The 22,750-nt window shown below is 35.4% G+C and overlaps 1 protein-coding gene across 1 annotated transcript in view; it reads right to left on the bottom strand.

Annotated features, from left to right (window-relative positions):
* The window catches only part of LOC121729334 (extracellular sulfatase SULF-1 homolog), a 111,505-nt gene extending 89,881 nt beyond the window's left edge, over positions 1 to 21,624 (bottom strand). The window contains exon 1 of the mRNA XM_042117813.1: positions 21,444 to 21,624. The gene's annotated coding sequence lies outside the window, so the exon portion shown is untranslated. The remainder of the gene's footprint in view (positions 1 to 21,443) is intronic.
* Positions 21,625 to 22,750: the final 1,126 nt, after the last annotated feature.

The following is a 22,750-nucleotide window of genomic DNA, read 5'->3' as shown; positions in this document are numbered from 1 at the left end:
CGCCATGGCAACTAAAAAATGGCGGCCAGATATACCTGCATTCCTAAAACGATCGAGATGGAATAGAAAACCACGGTTAATATAAACTTTAAATGATTATGTAAAAAATATAAGTTATGAAACACCGGCTATGCCAAATATGGAGGAACATTTTTTACTGCATAGTGCATACTGCTTACAGCATAGTTATTAGCTGTTACAACTGAGGTTACAACTTACATTTGCTTACTTACTTATTTTTAGCCATTTTTTGCCGGCTCTTTTAGGGTTCCGTACCCAAAGGGTAAAAACGAGACCCTATTACTAAGACTTCGTTGTCTGCCCGTCTGTCTGTCTCCAGGCTGTATCTCAAGAACAGCTATAGCTAGACTTCTGAAATTGTCACAGATTGAGTATATCTGTTGCTGCTTTAACAACAAATACTGAAAATTAATATTTAAGGGGGGCTCCCATACAAAAAAACTTATTTTTTTGGCCTTTTTTGCTCTATATCAATACTGACAACAGGTAAACAGTTGAAATTTACACGGACTCCTCAATTATGTATGCACTTTAACAATAATTATTAATAAAATTAAAAATTAACGGGGGCTCCCATACAAAAAACACAATTTTTGCATATTTTTTCTCTATAACGGTACGGAACCCTGCGCGGGTTCGATTCGCACTTGGCCGATTATTTTATTATAATTGTTTTTTTTTGCGTTGGGGGAATGCGTTTACGCATCCCCGGGGCCTGAGGAGGACCACCGAGGTATGTGGGACTGCCCGGGGCGGACGGACTACCCTCTAAAACCCCAACGGTGTTCCTGCTCCTGAAGGTGGGACTACGGGAAACGCGTGATACACGACCGCAGCCCCACCATCTCTGCCTCTTCAGGCTCAACTCGTGGACACCATTCCACATTACTCCGCGACGATGCGCTGGAACACTTAGCGCATCGTGGGCTACCCGGGATTATATTTTGCTTGGGTTGCTGGATTTAACTTTTTTTTAGAATAATATATTGGAAGATATAAAATAAATTCACTTAGAAGTTAAAAGTTTCGTATTAAAGTTTTAGTTAACTTTAAAACTGATTTCAAAGTAGTCTCCAATCTCTATTGAAGAATACTGTCAAGAAGTGGGACAAGAGTTATAATGCAGGCGCGGTCCGAAGGGGGGTGTCACAGGGGACATGACCCCCCCCCCCCCCCAAATCTAAGGTCAAATTGAAAAATCTCAAAATCTTTCTAAATAATAAAAGGAAGTTTCTAGCTATCCCCTAACCACCACTTCGTCCGACCTTAGACAGCTGTCAACGCAGAACCGTCCAAGGGCGCAGATAAAAAATATATTAGTGAAGTGACTAGTGAGTGGACCCCCCCCCCCCCCCCAAATTTCAGGCTACGACCGCGCCTGTTATAATGAGCCTTAGAAAATAAAATAAAGCCTTCTAATTAAGAATTTCAAGAGCCGAAATAGGTAAGCCAAATAAAATTCCCTGAATAATTTTAAAGTGACGACAAAAAAGCATATGAGCCGTTATTTCATTCATAGATTTAATGAGATGCTGGCTGGCGCCCTGTCTTCTGTGCCGCACTGAATGAAATACACTATTGTTTAAAAAAAATAAGTGTCATAATTGTCCGCGCGTCATTGTTTTTTTTTTTTAAAGTTGGCACGGTGTGAATGGGAGACAAAGGAATTCTCTTGTAACTTCTTTGGCTTCTTTTGTGGATAGCCGCGGGCTTTGAAGCCTTCATAAAAACAGGGCGAAAGCCCCTTAAGTTACGATTAAATTTTACCTCGGTACCTGACGGTGACCATACTTGTTACGTTTTATTACTTTGAAATGTCGCCGAACTTGCAGCAAGTCTTGCATTCAAAACAGCATTCTCTTAGCAATCTTGAATTTGGTAAATAAATCCATTGATGGTTAAAAGTTATACAACTAACGGCCGTTCCCAATATTTGATCTATCTCTGGTTTTTCCTACTAGAGATAGGAATAGCTCACATTAGACATTAGAGACATAATATATTTTATGTCAATTCAATGTTAGCTGCGGTCGGTTGTATGTCAAACCAGAGATATTGGGAACGGCTGTTAAAGCTTCCTAGTAGCTTATTTTTAATCAACTTCTAAAAATTTGGGGGTTACAATATTATGTTCGGCCATGGATATATTAAAGCTTTAACTAGGCCCTGCAGTCGTCATAAAAAAAATGTCTTTTACCTTAGCGCTTTGGGGTTTGGGTTTGAGGTTATTGTCTACCACTAACTACTGTTCTACCTGTGTTCACTGTTTATTTCTTTGTTCTACCAATAATGACAATTTCTTTCCCCTTAACACCTAAAGCGGCATCCTAACGACCTCTTTCGTGTCTCGTTAACAAAATTTACCGGACAATGTTCGAGTTAAACTTGTAATAATTATTGTTTGATATTTATTTAACGTTTTTTGGCCTCCTTGGTAGTAAGTATAACTTTTTGTCAATAAAATATATACTTACTAACGGTATACACCTATACACCTAGTAGCACGCGATACCTTTTACTTAAAAAAATCGGCCAAGTGCGAGTTGGACTCGCGCACGAAGGGTCCCGTACCATTAAAGAGCAAAAATAGTTCCCTTCATTAGTTATTTTATTTAAATTTTATTATTAAATATCAAAGTACAAATCGTCCCTTAGCTTACAACACCGCCTAAGTAATTTTTACCAACTTTACAGGAGACGAAAAAAACTGTGTATTTTAAAAATTCTGTGGATTTTTTTGTCAATTACTTAATAAATACTCTAGTTAGCGGTGAAGAAATAATTATTTATACTCATTTTGTCATTTACTTTATTTAAACTTTTATTTTATGACTTGGGCTGTGTTGACTGATACTTTATTAGATTTAGGCGGTGTTTGCGGAAATGTTAGGGATTAAGGTATTTAAAGAAGATTTGCAAAGAAAAGCTTTTATTAAATTTCAAGATAATTAACATTTGCTTCTGCACAAATAGGCCGGCTCAACCGGAGAAATACCATGGGCTCACAGAAAACCGGCGTGAAACAGCGCTTGCGCTGTGTTTTGCCGCCTGTCGACAGTTGTATTCTGTGGAGGGCGAAACTGCGCTCCAATCTGCTCGGGGCAAGAGCAAACACACAAAGGCACCCCCCCCCCCTCCTCTCGATATTAAACATGGACTTCTGTAATATCAGGGGATTACACTAAAACTTAATGCCGTCCATTACCACCTTGAGACGGCAAAGCCGGCTTTTTTTTTTAACCGAGACGCAGATATCATCTTCGAGTGACACATCATACCTTTCCCGCCCAGGATATTATCTCAAGCACTCCTTTCTACCCAAAGCTGGAGCGTGTGTGTATATCAGAGATGATATCAGCTCTCGCCGCCTTAGCAATCATAAAGTCAGGGACCTCTCAACGTTGTGGCTCCGATTTGATCCGTTTGTTGTATGGGAGCCCCCCTTACATATTTAATTTGTTTTGTTTTTAGTATTTGTTGTTTTAATGGCAACACATTATCACAACCTGCGAAAATTTTAGAAGTCTATCTATAGCGGTCCTTGAGATACAGCCTGGAGACAGACGGACGGACAGACCGACAGACGGACAAACAGACGGACAGACAGACATCGAAGTCTTAGTAAGAAGGTCCCGTTTTACCCTTTGGGTACGTTACCCTAAAAATTGTATGAACTAATTGAGAACTTAGGTGACGCCCACAACTCCGTTGCGCCAAATTCGTTCATCCCGCAGTCCTTTCCCGGGACTCAAACTATCTCCATAATTATCAAGTTTCAGCAAAATCACACGTGGGAGAGCCATGCCTCGGCGCGAATGGGCCGGCTTGACCGGAGAAATATTACGTTCTCACAGAAAACCGGCGTGAAACAGCGCTTGTGCTGTGTTTCGCCGAGTGAGTGAGTTTACCGGAGGCCCAATCCCCTATCCTATTCCCATCCCTACCCTCCCCTATTCCCTTCCCTACCCTCCCCTATTACCCTATTCCCTCTTAAAAGGCCGGCAACGCACCTGCAGCTCTTCTGATGCTGCGAGTGTCCATGGGCGACGGAAGTTGCTTTCCATCAGGTGGCCCGTTAGCTCGTTTGCCCCCTTATTTCATAAAAAAAAAGTAAAAACAGTTCAGCGGTTTCAGCGTGAACACGTAACAGACAGACAGACAGACAGACAGACAGACAGACACATTTATAATATTATGTAAGGAGTATTAGTAGTATGGACTAGCTTAAAAGTTTAAAAAGCATTAAGTACTTGGAGAGTAAATTCTTTTATAAAATTCTTAGTAGTTTATTCGAAACGAGCTTACTACTAAAGTGCATGTACTCGTAGGTATAAAATGTTTCGACTTTCGACATAAAATTATATTGAGCATAAATAATAAAATGCCAGCCCCCCTATCATTAACTTTGTCAAAACCTGAGCTAATCCGTGCAGGTATGTAAACAGTTGTAAAGTGAATGGTTCTTTTTCCGTATCATGTGCACTTTTAGTTCTGAATGGTTTTAACCTGTAATATTTGTCTCTGAACTGGATTAAGAAATGTCAAAAACGAACGTCAAATTTGACTAACGGATTTGTTTTTTTTTTAGGAAATTGAAATGGCTTAGCCATAACGACTAACGGAAAAATTGTAAATCAAGATGAAAATATAGTTTAAAAAAAGATTAATAAAAGATAGTTAGATAGAGAAGATAGTTTAATAAAATATACTATTTTCTAATATAAAACGTGGTCAATGTAGGAATAGTTACTTTTGCACCGATTTATTGTATTTAAAGGTAATTATTATAAATGTGTAAATGGTTTTATTTATATTTTTTGGTATTTTATAAGCCCTTTATGAAAACACTGAGAAAATAACACTCCTTCATGTTTATATTATCACAAGCATGGCGATCTAGAGGAGAAAGAATTCTCTGACATTGGCAACTAACTGAGTCGGCAATTAAAAAAGAGAAGAAGAAGGAGACAAAAAAAAAAGATAATTGGATATTGTTATTAAGTTTATAGAGATTATGTTTTAAGCAAGAAATTGATAAGTTTATTATATCCTATACCTACTTGATACCTACGCTAAATAATCTACCATGAAAAAGTCTTAGAAATGCATCAAACTTGTGGATTACAATTACATGCATTACAACAGAGTTGATGTCATGAGTTGAACATAGTTTGTTGAACTTGAACTCATTCTTGAACACCTACGTTTTTTTGAGCTTTCAAATAGGTATTATTGTAACATAAACAGGCAATTTATAAGTTTAATAATCCCCTTTTTGTGCCTTGTAAGGCATTTTACATTATTAGTACTGTGTACGCTGAACCAAATATTTTTCAGGATAAAGGATGATTGCTAACACTGAGATACTATAAGTACTACATTTTATAATAAAGAATTGCAAGTGTAATGATGACGAAGTCCTAGGAAGATAATATATATTCACTCAAAAGCTTTAATTAAAAGAAATTTAATAAATACTCGTTTTTAAATGTTTTTTCATTTATTTTCTCACTTAAATATACCTACCTTAGATACATATTCATACACAGCTTTCATCAATAGGTACTACATTTGTCTTACACCTTATTATCAACCTAGTATCAGATAGGCAAGTGTTAAATCTCTTTTATATTATACTTATAAAAATATTTATACAGCGGAAATCTTAAACAAGGTCTTGTCACTTAAAATCAAAGAAGATGAATCAAATATCCCTTGTGTAAATATTAATTTATTATTATTAAAGGAGTTCAAATACCAACTTTTGATGAAAGATAAAAACAATATTATAATTTCAGACTTTTATTTGGCAAACCAATAACAATTAGAAACTGCATTGCAAGTTGCAACTATGGGAAATTGCCTGGGATATCTCAGACAGAGAGCGGTCAAGGGTTTTGTGTTCTGTGTGTTGTATTATGTTGTAGAATGCCTCCCGTGTGAGTATCTCTATATACTCACACAGGAGGAGTTCTGAATGTGTCAGAATTGCTCCTCAGTCACACACTGACTGCTCCAACGCAAGTGCTTCAACGCGTGACCACTCTGTCTGATAGGTCCCTAAAACGACCACATCTTTTTAAAATGTATAATACATGAGGACTTACTAAAGTCCTTATTACATTAAAATTTAAAATGTATTTTAAATTTTAATGTAATAATATAAAACTAATATTATTATTATTGAGGTACAAAAGAATTTTTGGTAATAATAATATAAGTTCCAATGAAAATATTATGTTTTATGAACAATAAGTATGTTTGTTTTGCAATTTTTGTTATGTCTTTTTGGAAAAAGTACTATAAGTAATGTAGGATTATATTTTTGAGTTTTAGTGACTATTCCCATTATATATTATATCATATTGTAGTCAAGAGAAGTTATAAATGAAAAAGTGCATATGAGAATTTAGCTAATTTGGATTTTATATTATCAATGATTTAACTTTTCTAGTAGTTTAGGTGTATGTGTGTGTGTCAATATTTATTCGTGAATATACATGAATCTAAAGTTTCAAAGGTTGTGTTCTCAAAATTCTTGTTATTGAGAAAGTAATACCTTTGAATTTACCTCTTTGGTGCAGCGTTTATCATGCATGGTTTACAAGGAAATAGTTTGTGAAATAACACAAAGACCTACTGCAATCAAAAGATTGTACGAAATGCTCCTAAGATAGGTTCCTAAGAAGTAAGTACATAGTAAGTCCTCATGTATTTTAAGTTTTAATTTAATATAAAACTAATACTTATTATTATTATTGAGGTAAGTACAAAAGTATTTTTGGTAATACATAATAATATATGTTCCTATGATAATATTATGTTTTATGAACAATAAGTTCCATATGTTTGTTATGCAATTCTTATTAAGTAAGTCTTTTTTGGAAAAGTACTATAATGTAGGTTTTTGTTTTTGAGTAAAATTTAGTGATTTACACTATTCCCATCATATAATACCATATTGTAGTCAAGAGAAGAAGTTATACTTAAATGAAAAAGTGCTCATATGAGAATTTAGCTAATTGGGATTCTATGATATTATCAATTATTTAACTTTTCTAGAAGTTTAGGTGTGTCAATGTTTATCCGGAGCATGTTATACATACATCTAAAGTTTAAAAGGTTGTGTTCTGAAAATTCTTGTTAAAAGTAAGTAATATTGAATTTACCTCTTTGGTGCAGTGTTTATCATGCATATACCAATAATACTTCAGATTTACAAGGAAATAGTTTGTGAAATAACACAAAAACCTACAATGCAAAGCTATAAGATTGTACCTGTAGGTTTTTGGTGAAAATTCATACTTGTTTTACAGTAAGTAATTATACACAACACTTGTGTTCCTTATACCTTGTACTTATGTGTTTCTTGTGTACTAAATCAATGCAGTCTTAGCTCATCGCACAAATGCAAACCTTATTGTTGACTAGACATATAGGTATACTACACCTCACTTATGTTATTATTCTGAAACCTCACTAACACTAAATGGATTACTAAGGTCTCTACGTTTCTTATGTATCACTTCGTGATTAACTTGAGAATACCTACTTAATCGTTTTCCAAAAATTTGGACACTTCGAATGTTTAGTTTTTTGGTTTTAATAACGAATTATTTTCACTAAAATATATGCTATAGACTAAAATATAACTTATTAAGTAACTAACCAACTAAATAGCAATATAATTTAAGACTAAAAAGTATGTAATATTAATAAATAAAATTACTAAAATGTAAACTATTCAGTAAAAGCTACTCGTTGGTTGGTGTTTATTGAATTGCTGTATTTGACGTAAAAGCAAGCGAGCTTATGTCAGAAGTGTTGTCATGATTCGAAATTATTACTCAGTTAACAATGGAGAAGTGAGTTTTGTGTCACGTGACCACTGACTGGCTGGAAAATAGAGGTCATGGTACCAAAATGCGAGCCAGTCAGTATTCTGGCTGGCTTTAAGAGCTCATGATAGGGGGGCAGGCCGTCTATAACGACCGTATTGACTTATGCACCGTAAAGTGCACGGACATAAAATGCTAATGCATTTTCTTCCTACCCCTTATAAGGCGACGCTCGCGCTATTAGAACCGTAGATAAATATTTCATACATGGTAACACCGTTAAAAGGTCAATTCCAACGTTCTCTTAATTAATCGATACTGTAATTAATTTATAATGTTCGGTCGCAACTCATAAGTAAGTAGATAAGACCTTTATAAAGGTCCTTTAAAGTTTCCTTCGAAAAGTGCCAAGTTTAATTCCACGTCGTGCGATATAAGGTTCGCGAAAGATTTTCGACCCAAAAATTTTGGGTTTATTAAACCTTCTGCTGCTACTTCTGCTTTAAGACCTCATGTACTTCAGCCTGTCTTTGCCTCTAAATAAAAATATTATACTACATCGACTAGTTTATATTTAGTTAATAATATATTTCGCTGTTTTGGACTATGTAAGTTCATAATGTTGTCGTGTTAAGTTTAAAAAAAATGTTAATTTCTTTTAAATGGGTATAAAATAATTGTAATGTGTACTTAATTTTTATTATTATTGTAATACAGGTTGTTCGGCAGTTCTGGTGAACACCGTTATCCATAAAACCATCGATTGAGCCCGTCAATTTTGACGCTAGAGTGCAGCACTAGCATAGAAAAGTTTTGTTCGACATTTGACAACGTTTCTGTCAATATTCTGATATGACGTTTGCAATATGTCGGATTTGTCGGACTATTTACTGTGTGTGCTTAGTGGCCCTCTATTCTGACATTTGTGATTTGCGTTATATAATATATTCCATAAATGCAAATCAGTATTGAATCTCTCAGATGTCATTTAAAAAACAGCTGTTAGCTCGAACGTCTTCTTCTGAAGTCGTCCAAGTAATATCACATGACTGAATTTACTTGCTACTGTCATTTTATTGATAGTGCCGCGCGTGACGCGACATGCATGTTCCCGTGACGAGATTTACAACGAACAATGTAGTTAAATTGCATATTAATATGTATGTATCTCGTGACGAGTGACAGACTGACAGGTGTGCTCGGTACAGTCGTGCGTGCCAATATTATAATTCTATAGGTCACTAGACCGACATTAACACTGAACATTGAAACACATTGAAGATTCAGCACAACTAATTTCCCTTAGAAAAGACTTTCCCTATGAAAGGTCCATCATAGTGCATAGCATCATAGTGCAATGAATTCAGGACGCCGCCGCCTTGTTACTCTAGACTCTAGAGTCTAGTTGTTCGTAGATAATATATGGTATGGAAGTGGAGATATGAAAAACTTTGATTATCTATCAATGCATTCCATTAGCAATTGAATTACTAGAAAATATGCTCATTCTTCTCGTATTGATAGAGTACCTAGACGCCCACGTGTGACGTGGTACCATTTGATACCCTATTGGGGGTAGAATTTTGGAAAAACAGACCAATATATTATAACCTCCTCCTGTTAGGAACTAGGTTAAAAATAAAGATAAATGCGACAAGTCGGTTAAAAATATCCTGATAAACTCACAAGGCAAGTATAGACTGTGGTTTCGTGTCGGAAACAAACTGTCATCTATTCTAAATAGGTACATGCATGTCTTCTTGATGCATGTAAACAAGATAAGCTACAAACTGTCACAAACTTTCGCCTGTCACTCTGACAGTTGACAGCTCTAAGTGAAAATCGTCAATCGATTCGAACTTTCATGTTAGAAACAGGATCAAAGAAACTTAATATTATGAAAGATGTGAAAATATTTTTAAACTGATGCATTTATGCAGCATGTTTTATTTTTTGTCTTTTTGTTGGTTTAAACATTATAGGTCTACCAGAATCTGATGGCAAAAAGTGAGAAAATAAATTGACTAGCAATACCGGGGTAATTGGAATAAAACATTTTGTTCCTTTTTTGTCTTTTCGGCTGATTCTGTGTGTAATATATGCAAATTTTCAAAAATTATCCAATGATCAAGGATATTTTTTGAAAATCTGCCATCCATATAAGTAGTATATTATAATATAAGGAGTATATTATAATATGTAGTCTATATATTATAATTTATAAACAATTCTTAAAACTAGAAAGACACGCTACTTTCAAGGGTCTGTCGCTGGTTCACACCACAGTTTTTCGAACCGCGGTTCGAAACAGCGAAGGATTGTTTTTTAATTACCCGACTCATACCGCGGTCCGAAACAGAGAAGACCTGTTTTTGAATTAGTGGATTCGAACCGCAGTATAGATAGTTCTATTATTACATATTCCTTTAAGTACAGTTAAGCTCAACATAATTAAAAAATCAAAAATATTAATTTTAAGTATAAGACCAAACTAAAGTAAAAATATGCGAGATGGGCGCAAAAAATTCCCGACTTAAAAGAATAGGTAATTTAAAAATTAAGGGTTTAAAATTAACTTTATGATAATAATAATTTTACTCCTTTTGATTGATTTACTACTTTGTTTTTTAATTATTTTTGATTATTTTAATTTTTCGACTAAGATTTTATACAGTTAAGTAAGTAATTTTAAATTTTTTTATTGACATTTAATATTATTCTTGTTGATTTCTTTAATGTTTTACTGTGATTTTATACAATTATATAGTTTTAATTATTTTTATAAAGATTATTTTCTTTTTGAATATTTAAAATTTACGATTGTGATTTTATGCAATTAAAACCTTATTATTATTATTAAAGTTTCCCATTTTTTATGATTTTGAAAGAAATGTAATTTCTTTATTAAAAATGTATTTTTATTCCTTTTTGAAACCACTTTTCTATACGTCTGTACAAATAAATAAATGAGACTAAAAAAAGTTTGTTACAATAATTATTGGCTTTAATTTGTGGTCCGAATCCACCCATAGCAAAAAATAATTAATTAGTGGTTTCACACCACTGCAATCACCGCGGTATGAATCAGGAATACAAAATATTTCAAAAACGGTTCTTCGCTGTTTCGAACCGCGGTTCGAAATTCTGTGGTGCGAACCAGCGAAAGACCCACTTTCAACATTGAGTTCTGTTGACAGTTTTTAAGTTCGTGACATATGAGAGCTACTTAATGACACGTCAACTGACACGAAGAACCCTCTGAAACTGTCTTTTCCAAAGTGGGCGATAAGGCCCCCTGTGGGCACTGAAGGTCTAAAATTCGGTGTGGGACCCAGAAGAAAAATGGGGGTGTTGTGTAGAGGCTTGGGCGTGATGTATTTCATCGGGATGCATTTTAAATTGAAACAAAGGGGGCCCTAAGCTAAAACATAATTATTAATTTGCTCTCAAATTGGGCAATAGACAAAATAAGTTTGGGAACCCCTGCTCTAAATACACAGCTTCGCCTGGTAGAACTTATAGGTGGCAGGCATGAAAGTGTCCAAAAATTCTTATTGACAGGTTTTCAAAACACAGGGCGTTTTTATCGGCTGCTCCCTAGCTGCCTCATATCGAATACACTTGTTATGCCTAGCCATTATAGTTTTTTTTTAAACTTTTACAGGAATTTAGAAAATCACTAACGACAGTAAACCGAGACAGAAAGAAATTTAAATTTCGAACAGTAAAAGTTTGTAAAAATAACGCAAATCTATGCATATGCACGCAAATCATGCATCAAGAGCAATTTAAATTCAAAAGCGAGAACGTCAAGCGCATGGTAAACGCGCTCAATTATTCACAGAGTCTACACTACGTTTATATTTATTTTACCTCCGAGAGGACTTTTAGTCCGTGAGAATAAGAATCACTCTAACGAATTCTGAGGTAGAAAGAGACGGAACGGACCGTAGTACAAGTCTCGTAGATTGCGATAAATGTACAAAAATTGACCCCGCGCTGCCATTGACACTGAATTTATTGCTACAGATGCAGCTCGCACGTTATTTACGACCACTTCTATTAAAGTGAAATGAAAAATACATAAATTACGTACAAATGCTTTTTTGATGAGTGACATACATGCACCAGAACGATGTAAGTACGTAACAATTTAATAAAGTAGGTCCAGGATTCAGGAACAAAAATTTTAAAGTCGAAATGGCCTATATGTCCTGTCGTCGATTTCAAGATGTCTCCAAAATATCCCGAAGAGGACATTCATCACCTTTTGCTCCATATGCCTTTATCTATTTTATTCGCATGGCAAGACCACAAAAATCTGCAAAAGAAGTCTTTTGAAATTTTCAGTTTACAAAACAATTCAGAATCTTGGATAGGAACAGAATTTAATATTTACATAAGTACCACAGAATTTATGATCACAAAACTTCGACTTGGTTGAACTTTTAACATTTGCTACGACGTTGCTGGAGGAATTTCATTAGAATTTCAACCCATTTAACAACTTTTAAGGATTTTAAGTGACCCTAGAAAATTGAATTAGACAGAGGTTATAGTAGGCCAGGCGCAGGTCAAGATTTAAATATAGAAGACTGAACTTGAACCCAAAAGATAATATCACATCAGTTTATTTCAGACCATAAACACAGATCCATATAATATTATAGAATTTGAAGTACAATATTCCTGACTATGTGCTATGCCAATAAAGACTTATTGGCATGAACGTAAACAGATCAATCCTAGCAACAATGTTGCCCAGCATAGGCATGCAAGTAATCGATATGTATCATAATATTGTTATACAAAAAATCCAGCATCCGAGGATGTGCATTGATTAAAGTTTCATGATGAATAAATTAATTATGCATTTGTGTATCGCATGAGGAAACACGCTGTATGCCAAATACCTGCCACACGCTCATGATAATAAACGAGAGTTTTCTTTCGACGACGAAGAAAACAATGAAATAAGCAAACAGGGAATGACAGACACGAAACGAGTCACAAATCACAATACGAATGTTAAACAAGATAAAATTTAAGAAACGAAAGTTGTAAAATCCATACTTCAATACTTAATGTTATAAATACAAAAGAATGTCTGTTTGTTACCTTTCACGCTTAAACCGCAGAACCTATTTTGATTTTTTTTGGTAAGTAAGTATAGAGATAGTTTCAGTGTCGGGAAATAAGATACAATTCCGTTGTGCATTTTACCTGCACAACGGAATTGCGGGCGTCATCTATTTATTATATTGTAACATAGTAAATAGTAAATCAAAGAGAAAAAAAAGGATTTACGTGGTAGAGCCATGCTTCGGCACGAATGGGCCGGCTCAACCGGAGAAATACCACGGGCTCACAGAAAACCGGCGTGAAACAGCGCTTGCGCTGTGTTTCGCCGAGTGAGTGAGTTTATCGGAGGTCCAATTCCCTACCCTTCCCTATTCCCTTCCTTACCTCCCCTACCCTGTAATCCTATTCCCTCTTAAAAGGCCGGTAACGCACCTGCAGCTCTTCTGATCTTGCGTGTGTCCATGGGCGCCGGAAGTTGCTTTCCATCACCTGACCCGTTTGCTCGTTTGCCCCTTATTTCATTTAAAAAAAAATACTTATCAAGTTGGCAAATGGCTTATCAAGTTATCAAAATTAACAATTTTTATATTATTGTTATCGAGGTCTGATGGGGGTGACGTGCCAAGCCCCATAGGCACTTGGCAAAAACCACATATTTATAGTACTTTTACCGTGGTGGTAAGAGTTTATCTCTTGTAAACTCCGTATTTTAATAAGCGACTTTAATTATTATAAAATAACTAACATTTTTAATATAATATGTGCAGTGTTTAAGTCTCTAACATGAAAGTATAATAAATAATAATAATATAATGAATATGTAGTTGAGAATTACACAACCATATGGAGTGGTAAAATATTTCCGCGCATGTAACATTTAGGTAATGTATGCAAGTTGCAACTTGCAACCGTTTTCAATCATCATGCATGTAACATGTTACCTCACTGATAAGAGCTTACATGGAGCTTATCATGATCTGTAGACTTTATAGCGGGTTAACATTTTTCCAATTCAGCGCTGGTTACTAATCTACACTACTATTATAAAGAGGAAATATTTGATTTTTTGTTTGTTTGTTTGTTTGTTTGTTTGTTTGTTTGAGTCGAATAGGCTCCGAAACTACTGGACCGATTTGAAAAATTCTTTTACCATTGGAATCCTGCATTATTTCTGCTGAACATAGGCTAATTTTTATTTTGGAAAAATATAAGGTTCCGTAAGATATTTGGGATTTTCGGACGCAAGGTTTAAAAAATCAACCAGAAAAGTTACTTATTTTGCGTACGCTGCCTAAACTATAAAAGATAGAGGCATAAAATGTTTTAAGTAATTATAGATCTTTTAAATATCTACAAAAAAGTCCGCGACACACTATACCTATCTATGTTGAGTGAGGCACAATAACCATTTTTTTATTAAAAAATCTAGAATTTTTTTTGGACTATATTTAAATGCGTTTATTTAAATCATGCTATTGACCCTTATCAAAATAAATTATTTCATCACTAAGTACAGTTAATGTAGATAATATTCGGTCTTTGAATGATTAAAATTGGACGTTTGGTTTTAATGTTATGGCGAAATTAAAATATTACGATTTCTGCTGCACGTTGCGAATTGGGCGTCAAGGCGCGATGCGCGGGTGTGCGTGCGGTAGGGGAGAGATTTAATTATCAGTGCCACAGACTCGCCCGGAGAGTCCACGTAAATATTACCTCGATCGTGGGAATCGCAGACACAATAGGTTTTCAATAGTTATGCGACAGCCGGGTGCTGCTTTATTGATTTGATATAGACTATCGTGCTTCATTATTATAATCCTAATTTCAAAAAAGCTTTAAAAGTTATGACTACGAAAGTAATATTTTTAGAAATTTTTAAAATAAGTTTTGAATGACTATTATTTTTGATTGCTATTATAATTAATTAATTTCTTTAACTATAAATCTCCAATAGCGGCAGCCGGCTGCCAGCATAACAATTGAAGATCTATTGTGTCTGCGATACCCACGATGCCGATGCACGATGGAAGTACTAATGCATATTTTTTAATCCACACTATTTCTGCTGAATATAGGCTATATTTAATGGGAGAAAAAAGGGAACCGTATTAAGTGTTAATAATTGTGTGAAAAATCTACCAAAATATTCCTTCTTGCTTATCCATACTAATATTATAAATGCGAAAGTATCTCTGTCTGTCTGTCTGTCTGTCTGTCTTGCTTTCACGCCAAAACTACTGAACCGATTGCAATGAAATTTTGTATACAGTTATTCTAGAGTCTGAGAAAGGACATAGGCTACACTTTGATGTGGGAAAATATCTTATTTCCATGAAAATTTCGATGAAAATGAATTCGCATTGCGCGTGGCCAGCGCTCATCCCGGGGGTCCTGGGTTCGAGTCCCGCAGGCGGAACAAAAAGTTTTCAATGTTCCTGGGTCTTGGATGTGTATCAAAATAAAATTTCAAAAATCTTAAACATATTTTATGTATAATATTATAAAAAATCCAGAAATATATCGATGGAATGAACATTTTAGTTCTAATACGATTCAACAGATGGCGTTTTATTTTTTACTTTATTGTAACATAGAACTAATCATACTTATTAGTTAGTATGTTTTTGTTTATAGTTTTTAATACGTTAGAATATTATGTTTAATAATATTATCACTTGGTATAATAATAATCAATCTATCTTATCTTATGTAGAACTCCTACTGCATTTCTAATCCATACTATCCATACTAATATTATAAATGCGAAAGTATCTCTGTCTGTCTGTCTGTCTGTCTGTCTGTCTGTCTGTCTGTCTGTCTTGCTTTCACGCCAAAACTACTGAACCGATTGCAATGAAATTTTGTATACAGTTATTTTAGAGTCTGAGAAAGGACATAGGCTACATTTTGATGTGGGAAAATATTTTATTTCCATGAAAATATCGATGAAAATGAATTCGCATTGCGCGTGGCCAGCGCTCATCCCGGGGGTCCTGGGTTCGAGTCCCGCAGGCGGAACAAAAAGTTTTCAATGTTCCTGGGTCTTGGATGTGTATTAAAATAAAATTTCAAAAATCTTAAACATATTTTATGTATAATACTAGCTGTTGCCCGCGACTTCGTCCGCGTGGACTTTAGTTTATAGCGCGCGGTGTCAACAAAATTTGTGTCAAATTTAAAAACTTTTTAATACCCTGGTAAGTGTTTCCGGTGTAGCGCGGCCCTTAATTAATCAAAATACCCAAAAACAGCTATGCAGTGTGCACATAATCTATACTAATATTATAAATGCGAAAGTATCTCTGTCTGTCTGTCTGTCTGTCAGTCTCGCTTTCACGCCAAACGCCAAAAGTATCTCTGTCTGTCTGTCTGTCTGTCAGTCTCGCTTTCACGCCAAACGCCAAAACTTCCGAACCGATTGTAATGAAATTTTGTATACAGATAGTCTAAAGCCTGAGAAAGGGCATAGGCTACTTTTTTACTGGAAAAAAGGGTTGTAAGGGGGTGAAAATGCGTAAATTTGTTCAAATTAAGTTAGTTCCAACAATTCATAATAGATGGCGCCGTGCGTCTTCTACATCGCGCTGACGCTTGCTCCAAAGTATTTCTATAAGACGTGGTATCATCTTTTTAAGTTTCGATTTTTTTCGATTGTTATATCTATTCTACGGTATTAAATAACTCAGTACTTTATCTGTAGTGACGTAACCTTAAATCTATCAATGATAAATAGTTTATGGGTAAAGTTGTGTAATTGGAGGGCTAAATAAGCTTTAAAATTTGGCATAAAGTATAAAGTTTAATATAAAAAATGAAATACTTATTGTGTGCACACTGCACAGCTGTATTGATTTAAGGGGTACCAGGGTTTTTTTATAAAAGCTTTTGACACCAATTTTGTTGACATCGCGTGCTATAAACTGAAGTCCACGCGGACGAAGTCGCGGGCAACAGCTAGTAATAATATAAATTATAAACGGATCCTGGAATGCAAAATTGGATCCATTCCAGTGCATTCCCGTTTTTTGGATTGGAATAACATAAACCGGCCACGTTATATAGTTTATCGTACAGGCTTTTTTATAAAATAGGGGGGCAAACGAGCAAACTGGTCACCTGATGGAAAGCAACTACCGTCGCCCATGGACACTAGCAACATCAGAATTCAGAAGAGCTGCAGGTGCGTTGGCGGGGTGCTACAGGTATTGAAAGCGATTGGCCGATTTTTGCGGGTTTCACCACTATGACTTATGAGCTTTATTTTCGTCGTAGTTGATTTCAATTCGCATTTTTCATGCATACGAGCACACATTACACAACCATCGAGTGTGCACGAGAGAGATAGCTCTGACATTGAAACTAGAAGAATTGAAAAATTATGTGACTCGTGCTGAATTTATCGGTATTGAAATAAACAATGAAAAATTATCAAACCACCTCCGGTAGAACCTTTATAATGACGCCAGTCGACAGATCACTCTTCAACTCCGAGATCTGGACCGACTGTATGTTCAGTTCGTTAGGTGCAGCGAGCGTGGAGGACAATGCTATTGTGCCCTTTGTTAAGCTGGACAATCCCATGTCCGATCCCACAAAACTTTTCATTATTAACCTTTGTATTTTAACACACTCGCTTCTGACCGTAGCTCCACCCGTGATTTTATGTACTATCAGAGAAGTTGATTCATATGCAGATGGCGGACTTACGTAATTTGGTCGCGTTACGTCAAACCCAGCCGTCAGATCACATCTAATATTGAATAAGCCTTTTTCCTGGGAAGGTTAAAAAGGATCCGCTAGGGGCAGCACCGGTGGGGGGTTAAAACTTCAAAGTCACTCAATCAATATTGTCTAATGTCTTCTTCTTCGAAGCATGGGTGCTGTCAGAGGGATGCCAGGTGGTGCACTTGCACCCCTGGCATCCATTAATTTATTATGTGTTACAAAAGATTTTGTAACCCCTACCATGCCGTACAAAGATAGTTCGTAATGTTTCGGCACTAAATGGGCATGGGCTATTGACATAAATTATTTATAGACACTCACTGTTGTTCGAAAAAGTAAAAAGAAAAGAAAGTAAACTAAAATCAGCACCCCTTGGAAATTATTTCTGCCGGCGCCCATGCTTTGAAGTGCTTTCGAGTTTCCACAATTCGGAAGCCGTTCATCATCGTCAGATAAAGTGGCATTCATATCTGAACCATCGATAGGGCCGGTAGTAATACCTAAACTCTAAAGCATAGCAAAAACCCAAAAAGAACTAGGCTTGGGATGGAACATTTGCCCAATTTGTAGTAGGAAAAAATCTTCCCAGGAATTATTATTTTTAACAAAAAATTAAAACCGACTTCCAAGGTAAAAACAATAATAACATCCTTATATTAATATGAACTAAAAAGTATTAAATAATTTTTCCTATCTAATAGTGCCTTTTTCCGAATTCGGCTAAACCTCAACTATTTCTGTACTCAAGGTTCGTATATCGGCCTGTATCTGGCCGGGGGTTGATTTTTGAGAAAAGTTTATTTGAGCTTTCTTACTACCCTAGGCGAGGCCTGTCATCTGCCAATGAAGTATGAATCAATTTCTTCGATGGTAGGTTAATACTAGATGTTGCCCATCGCGTCGTTTCGCTGAAATTCGTTAGGTACCCGGGCGAGATTTGTACGTTTCTCCGCAAACATGTTGCCCGTCCTTTTGCCGGTTATCGGGCGAGATTTGTACACGTTTCCGCAAACATTTTCCCAAGTTTCCTTGACTCAAAACTGCATACTCAATTTCAATAATTTTTGCTTGGTGTTTGGGTGTATAATGTCTAAACAAAAAAGTTAACTGACAAGTTCTCAGATTCCTGACACAATGCTGTATTAAGTTCTAATACCACTGTATTACTAGTATTTTCCAAAATATACAGGGCGTATCAAATATCAATGCACTGTAGTAATTTTAGAAGTAAGTACATAGTAGTTAATTACGCTAGTGGTAGTAGAATACTGAGTGCTTAGTCAAAATATATTGGCCGGTTTAACGGTCGAAACTGGCGAATACATTTTGACTAGGTCTTCTATATTATATTATCATTTATCATCATCTTTTTTTATAACAATTTGCAATAGAATGTAATTAATACTTTTGTGACATCGGGTACTAACTACTGCACTTGTCATAATATATTGTGATAATGCATCAAAGGAACCAACATAAAGCAATGTCATATTAATTGTTTTAATAGTTATTGATTGATTTTATCTGCATAAGTAACTGGTTATTTAACCTTTATTATCTAAAATAGACAATTACATACAATTTATAGTTATTATATTGATCAAAAGTGTCAGTACCGAGTGTTAAGCATAATAAGAAATAGTGGTCCAAGCTCAGTGCCTTGGGGAACACCAAAATATTTTATGGCATGTATTTAAATCAATATCTGTATATTCCCTTTTCTCGATCAAAATATTTGAAAGTTTCACCAAAAATACTGACTTGCACACTAATTATGCACCCTAAATAATGCATTCAGCATACTAATTAAAGTAATTTGCAAAACTGTTTTACTGAACGAATAACTTTTATTAAAATAGTATATCTGATAATTCCTTAGTTCAACAAACATACTACAACTTTTTAAATGAAAACCATCACCTAAATTACTTTTAGGAACATCATTTATTCTAAATGAAACCCAATTTAATCTGTTATTTTCATATAATTAAGAACACATAAAAATCATCAAGTGCTAATTTAACATGGACTAAACTTTGGCATAGTGAATGGTAACTCAGTTTATAAACAATAGTAATAAACAATCGGCAAAGAGCGAGTCGGATTCGCGCACAAAGGGTTCCTTACCGATATATTGCAAAATAATTAAGCCTCCGGCTTAGGAATTGCACTCTAGGGGTTGACAAGCTACTAAAGAAACAAAAAGAAAAAAACAAGTGGCTTCAATTATCAGTCGACGGAGCCCCTACTTCAGGGTGGTTCACAAAAAAATAACCACGATGGCTAAGGCGGGAGCTACGCTGCGCTACGCTCCCGCCTTAGCCATCTAACCTAACCCAATCAAGTCGTATTGGGCCAACATTGCTATTAATTATTTAAGAATCATTAATAAATTTATTAACCCATACAATTACAATACAGTAGTGAATTTTGATAATTTTTCTTAATTTTTATCAAGAAACCTTGAATTATATAGTTTTGGAATGATAAAATCTTTCACCATATCTCATCATAATTACCAGAAATCTTTGTCGCTAACACAGAAATAGATCAAGATATATCTGTGGTCGCTAAAGAGTAAAGAGCGAGCGCAAAGGAGTGAGTGCGGCGTTAGATGAGGAGGCCCCAACATGTTTTTCAGTAAAACAGAGAAACAAAAAGAAAATAAAGTTAGGTTAAAAATATTTTAGTTGCACGATTTGTCAATTTGTAGACTTGTTTTGATAATAGAAATTGATTTTATTGTGGTGCACCTTTCGATATCGTTTTTAGAAATTCCGTTGTAAGATTGTCCAATTTAGAGTGCAAGTTAGTATTTTTGATAAACAATTTAAATTTTAGTTTTACAAATAATATATCCGATGTATGAACCATATTTTTGGTGTGAATTCGGTTATAAAGGTCGTCTCGTTTTGTATGATGTTTAAGCTTTTTTTGAAGGACATGTTCAGTTAATCAATTGTTTTTTTTTTATCAGCATTAGTTTTTCTGGTATGCATTCAGTTAATTAGCGGAGTTAAGGTAGTGTGCTAAAAAAATATTCTGATGTGCATTTAATAATATCCCATATTTTATTTATCCTAAACCTTTTCTTGGCGTTTTTTATGACCCAAAAGTATTAAGAATATTAGTTAGGATAGGAAAACAAATTCATTTTATGATTACAATTGATTTTTAACAATTTTGAAATGTCGGCTGAAAATATGGCTTCGGTATTAAATAATCGATGTGCCTCAGTATCTCAAATTACGTTGCGGTTTTACGAGGAAATTAGATTCATCACTTAATAAATAATTTTAGCCAGACTTCACCTTGATGTCTTAACTTGTTAATTAATTACCGCATTTGTATATTCTTATGATTCATGGTTCTAAAATTTAAGCTTTAATACCTGCAGTCCTAAAATCGAAATCTTTCTCAAAGTAAGTAAACTATAAATTATTAAGCATTAATATTAAGTAAGTACCTAAGTAATTAAGCAAATATTTTTTTGTCTACAAGCATTAATATTTTAATTTTATCCGTTTCTATTTCCTCCTTATTCTGTGATTTTTCACACCAAACACGTTTACTCGGTAGGTGTAATAAACTACCTTCTTAGCACATTAAAACCGAATCAACGATTTATTAAATTCGGTACGTAGATGAAGGATCCAAAACAGCCACAAAATATTTACATAAATTTTATCTTATCATCGATGCAAGTGCGTAGAGAACGCCGAAGTCAGCGAGCACCTTCACAATAAAACCAGCATCCCCAACAAAAATACTCACCAGAAAAGGTGCAACGGGAACTTCTTCTCATTCACTAGAAGCCGATGGTCCAAAGACGACACTCTTAAAAATAAAATTCAAACAAAAACTAGACTAAAATATAACACAAAATTAAATAAATAAACGTTCGTACGTAAAGTTTTTAACGTGAAATCGGACACGGGCTGTACGACTGTGTCCACAGCCGACGCGAGACTGAGGCCTGAGGGAATCTCCGATCTCGATTCTCGATTCTCGAGTCGAGTCGAGCGAGCTTTCGTGACCTCGTGCATCCCGCTCGCTCGCCTCACCTGCTGCCGGCTGCTCAAAAAATCGGGATTCACATTTCGCCGAAACATCTGACCGAAAAGAAATTTAAGTAGGCACGTCTACGTACCGGCCTAATTGGTATCAAGTATCAACATCATATCCAGGGATCCTCTATCAGTAGCTAAAATATGGTCACAACTCACACACACCTTTCAACTTTGTTTTAATTTCTTGAAAGTTTCAATTTGTACAGTTAAAATACGATTTAAAATTATAATCACTTAACACAATTCTACCTTTCCAGTGTACAAAGATACAAGTCAACTACAAAATGCAGCTATAGCATGCACACAAACACATATTATACATAAAAAAATATTATATGTTAGTAATGATAATTTTTTTCACGCCCGATTTAACTCAGACACCCAAACGTAAATTTTTAATTAAGATGTATTGATGTAATCTCTATGGGTAATGGGCATTCCACAAGGATCCCACTATTGTCTCGAAATTTATAAGCACAGGTTTAATACATAATATTTGTAGCACCTCTAGCAAATTGAATTGAATAGCAAAGGTATGGACAGTTTGAAATCCATTCTTAGGAGTAGGAATAGCAGCTGGAATGTGATTATTTTCAGATTCACATTCGCATAAAATGATTGGGTTTTTTTTTTATGAAATAAGGGGGCAAACGAGCAAACGGGTCACCTGATGGAAAGCAACTTCCGTCGCCCATGGACACTCGCAGCATCAGAAGAGCTGCAGGTGCGTTGCTGGCCTTCTAAGGGGTAATAGGGGAGGGTAGGGAAGGGAATAGGGGAGGGTACGGAAGGAAATAGGGGAGGGTAGGGAAAGGAAAAGGTAGGGGATTGGGCCTCCGGTAAACTCACTTACTCGGCGAAACACAGCGGAAGCGCTGTTTCACGCCGGTTTTCTGTGAGGACGTGATATCTCTCCGGTCGAGCCGGCCCATTCGTGCCGAAGCATGGCTCTCCCACGTCAAATGGGTAAATAGTAAATACTAAATACTGATCTAAATGCCAACGGCCAAG

Source organism: Aricia agestis, chromosome 8 (genome assembly GCF_905147365.1).
Source record: "Aricia agestis chromosome 8, ilAriAges1.1, whole genome shotgun sequence".
Classification (NCBI taxonomy): Eukaryota; Metazoa; Arthropoda; class Insecta; order Lepidoptera; family Lycaenidae; genus Aricia; species Aricia agestis.
The sequence above is the reverse complement of the archived record's forward strand: the minus strand, read 5'-3'. Positions and strand labels throughout refer to the sequence as shown.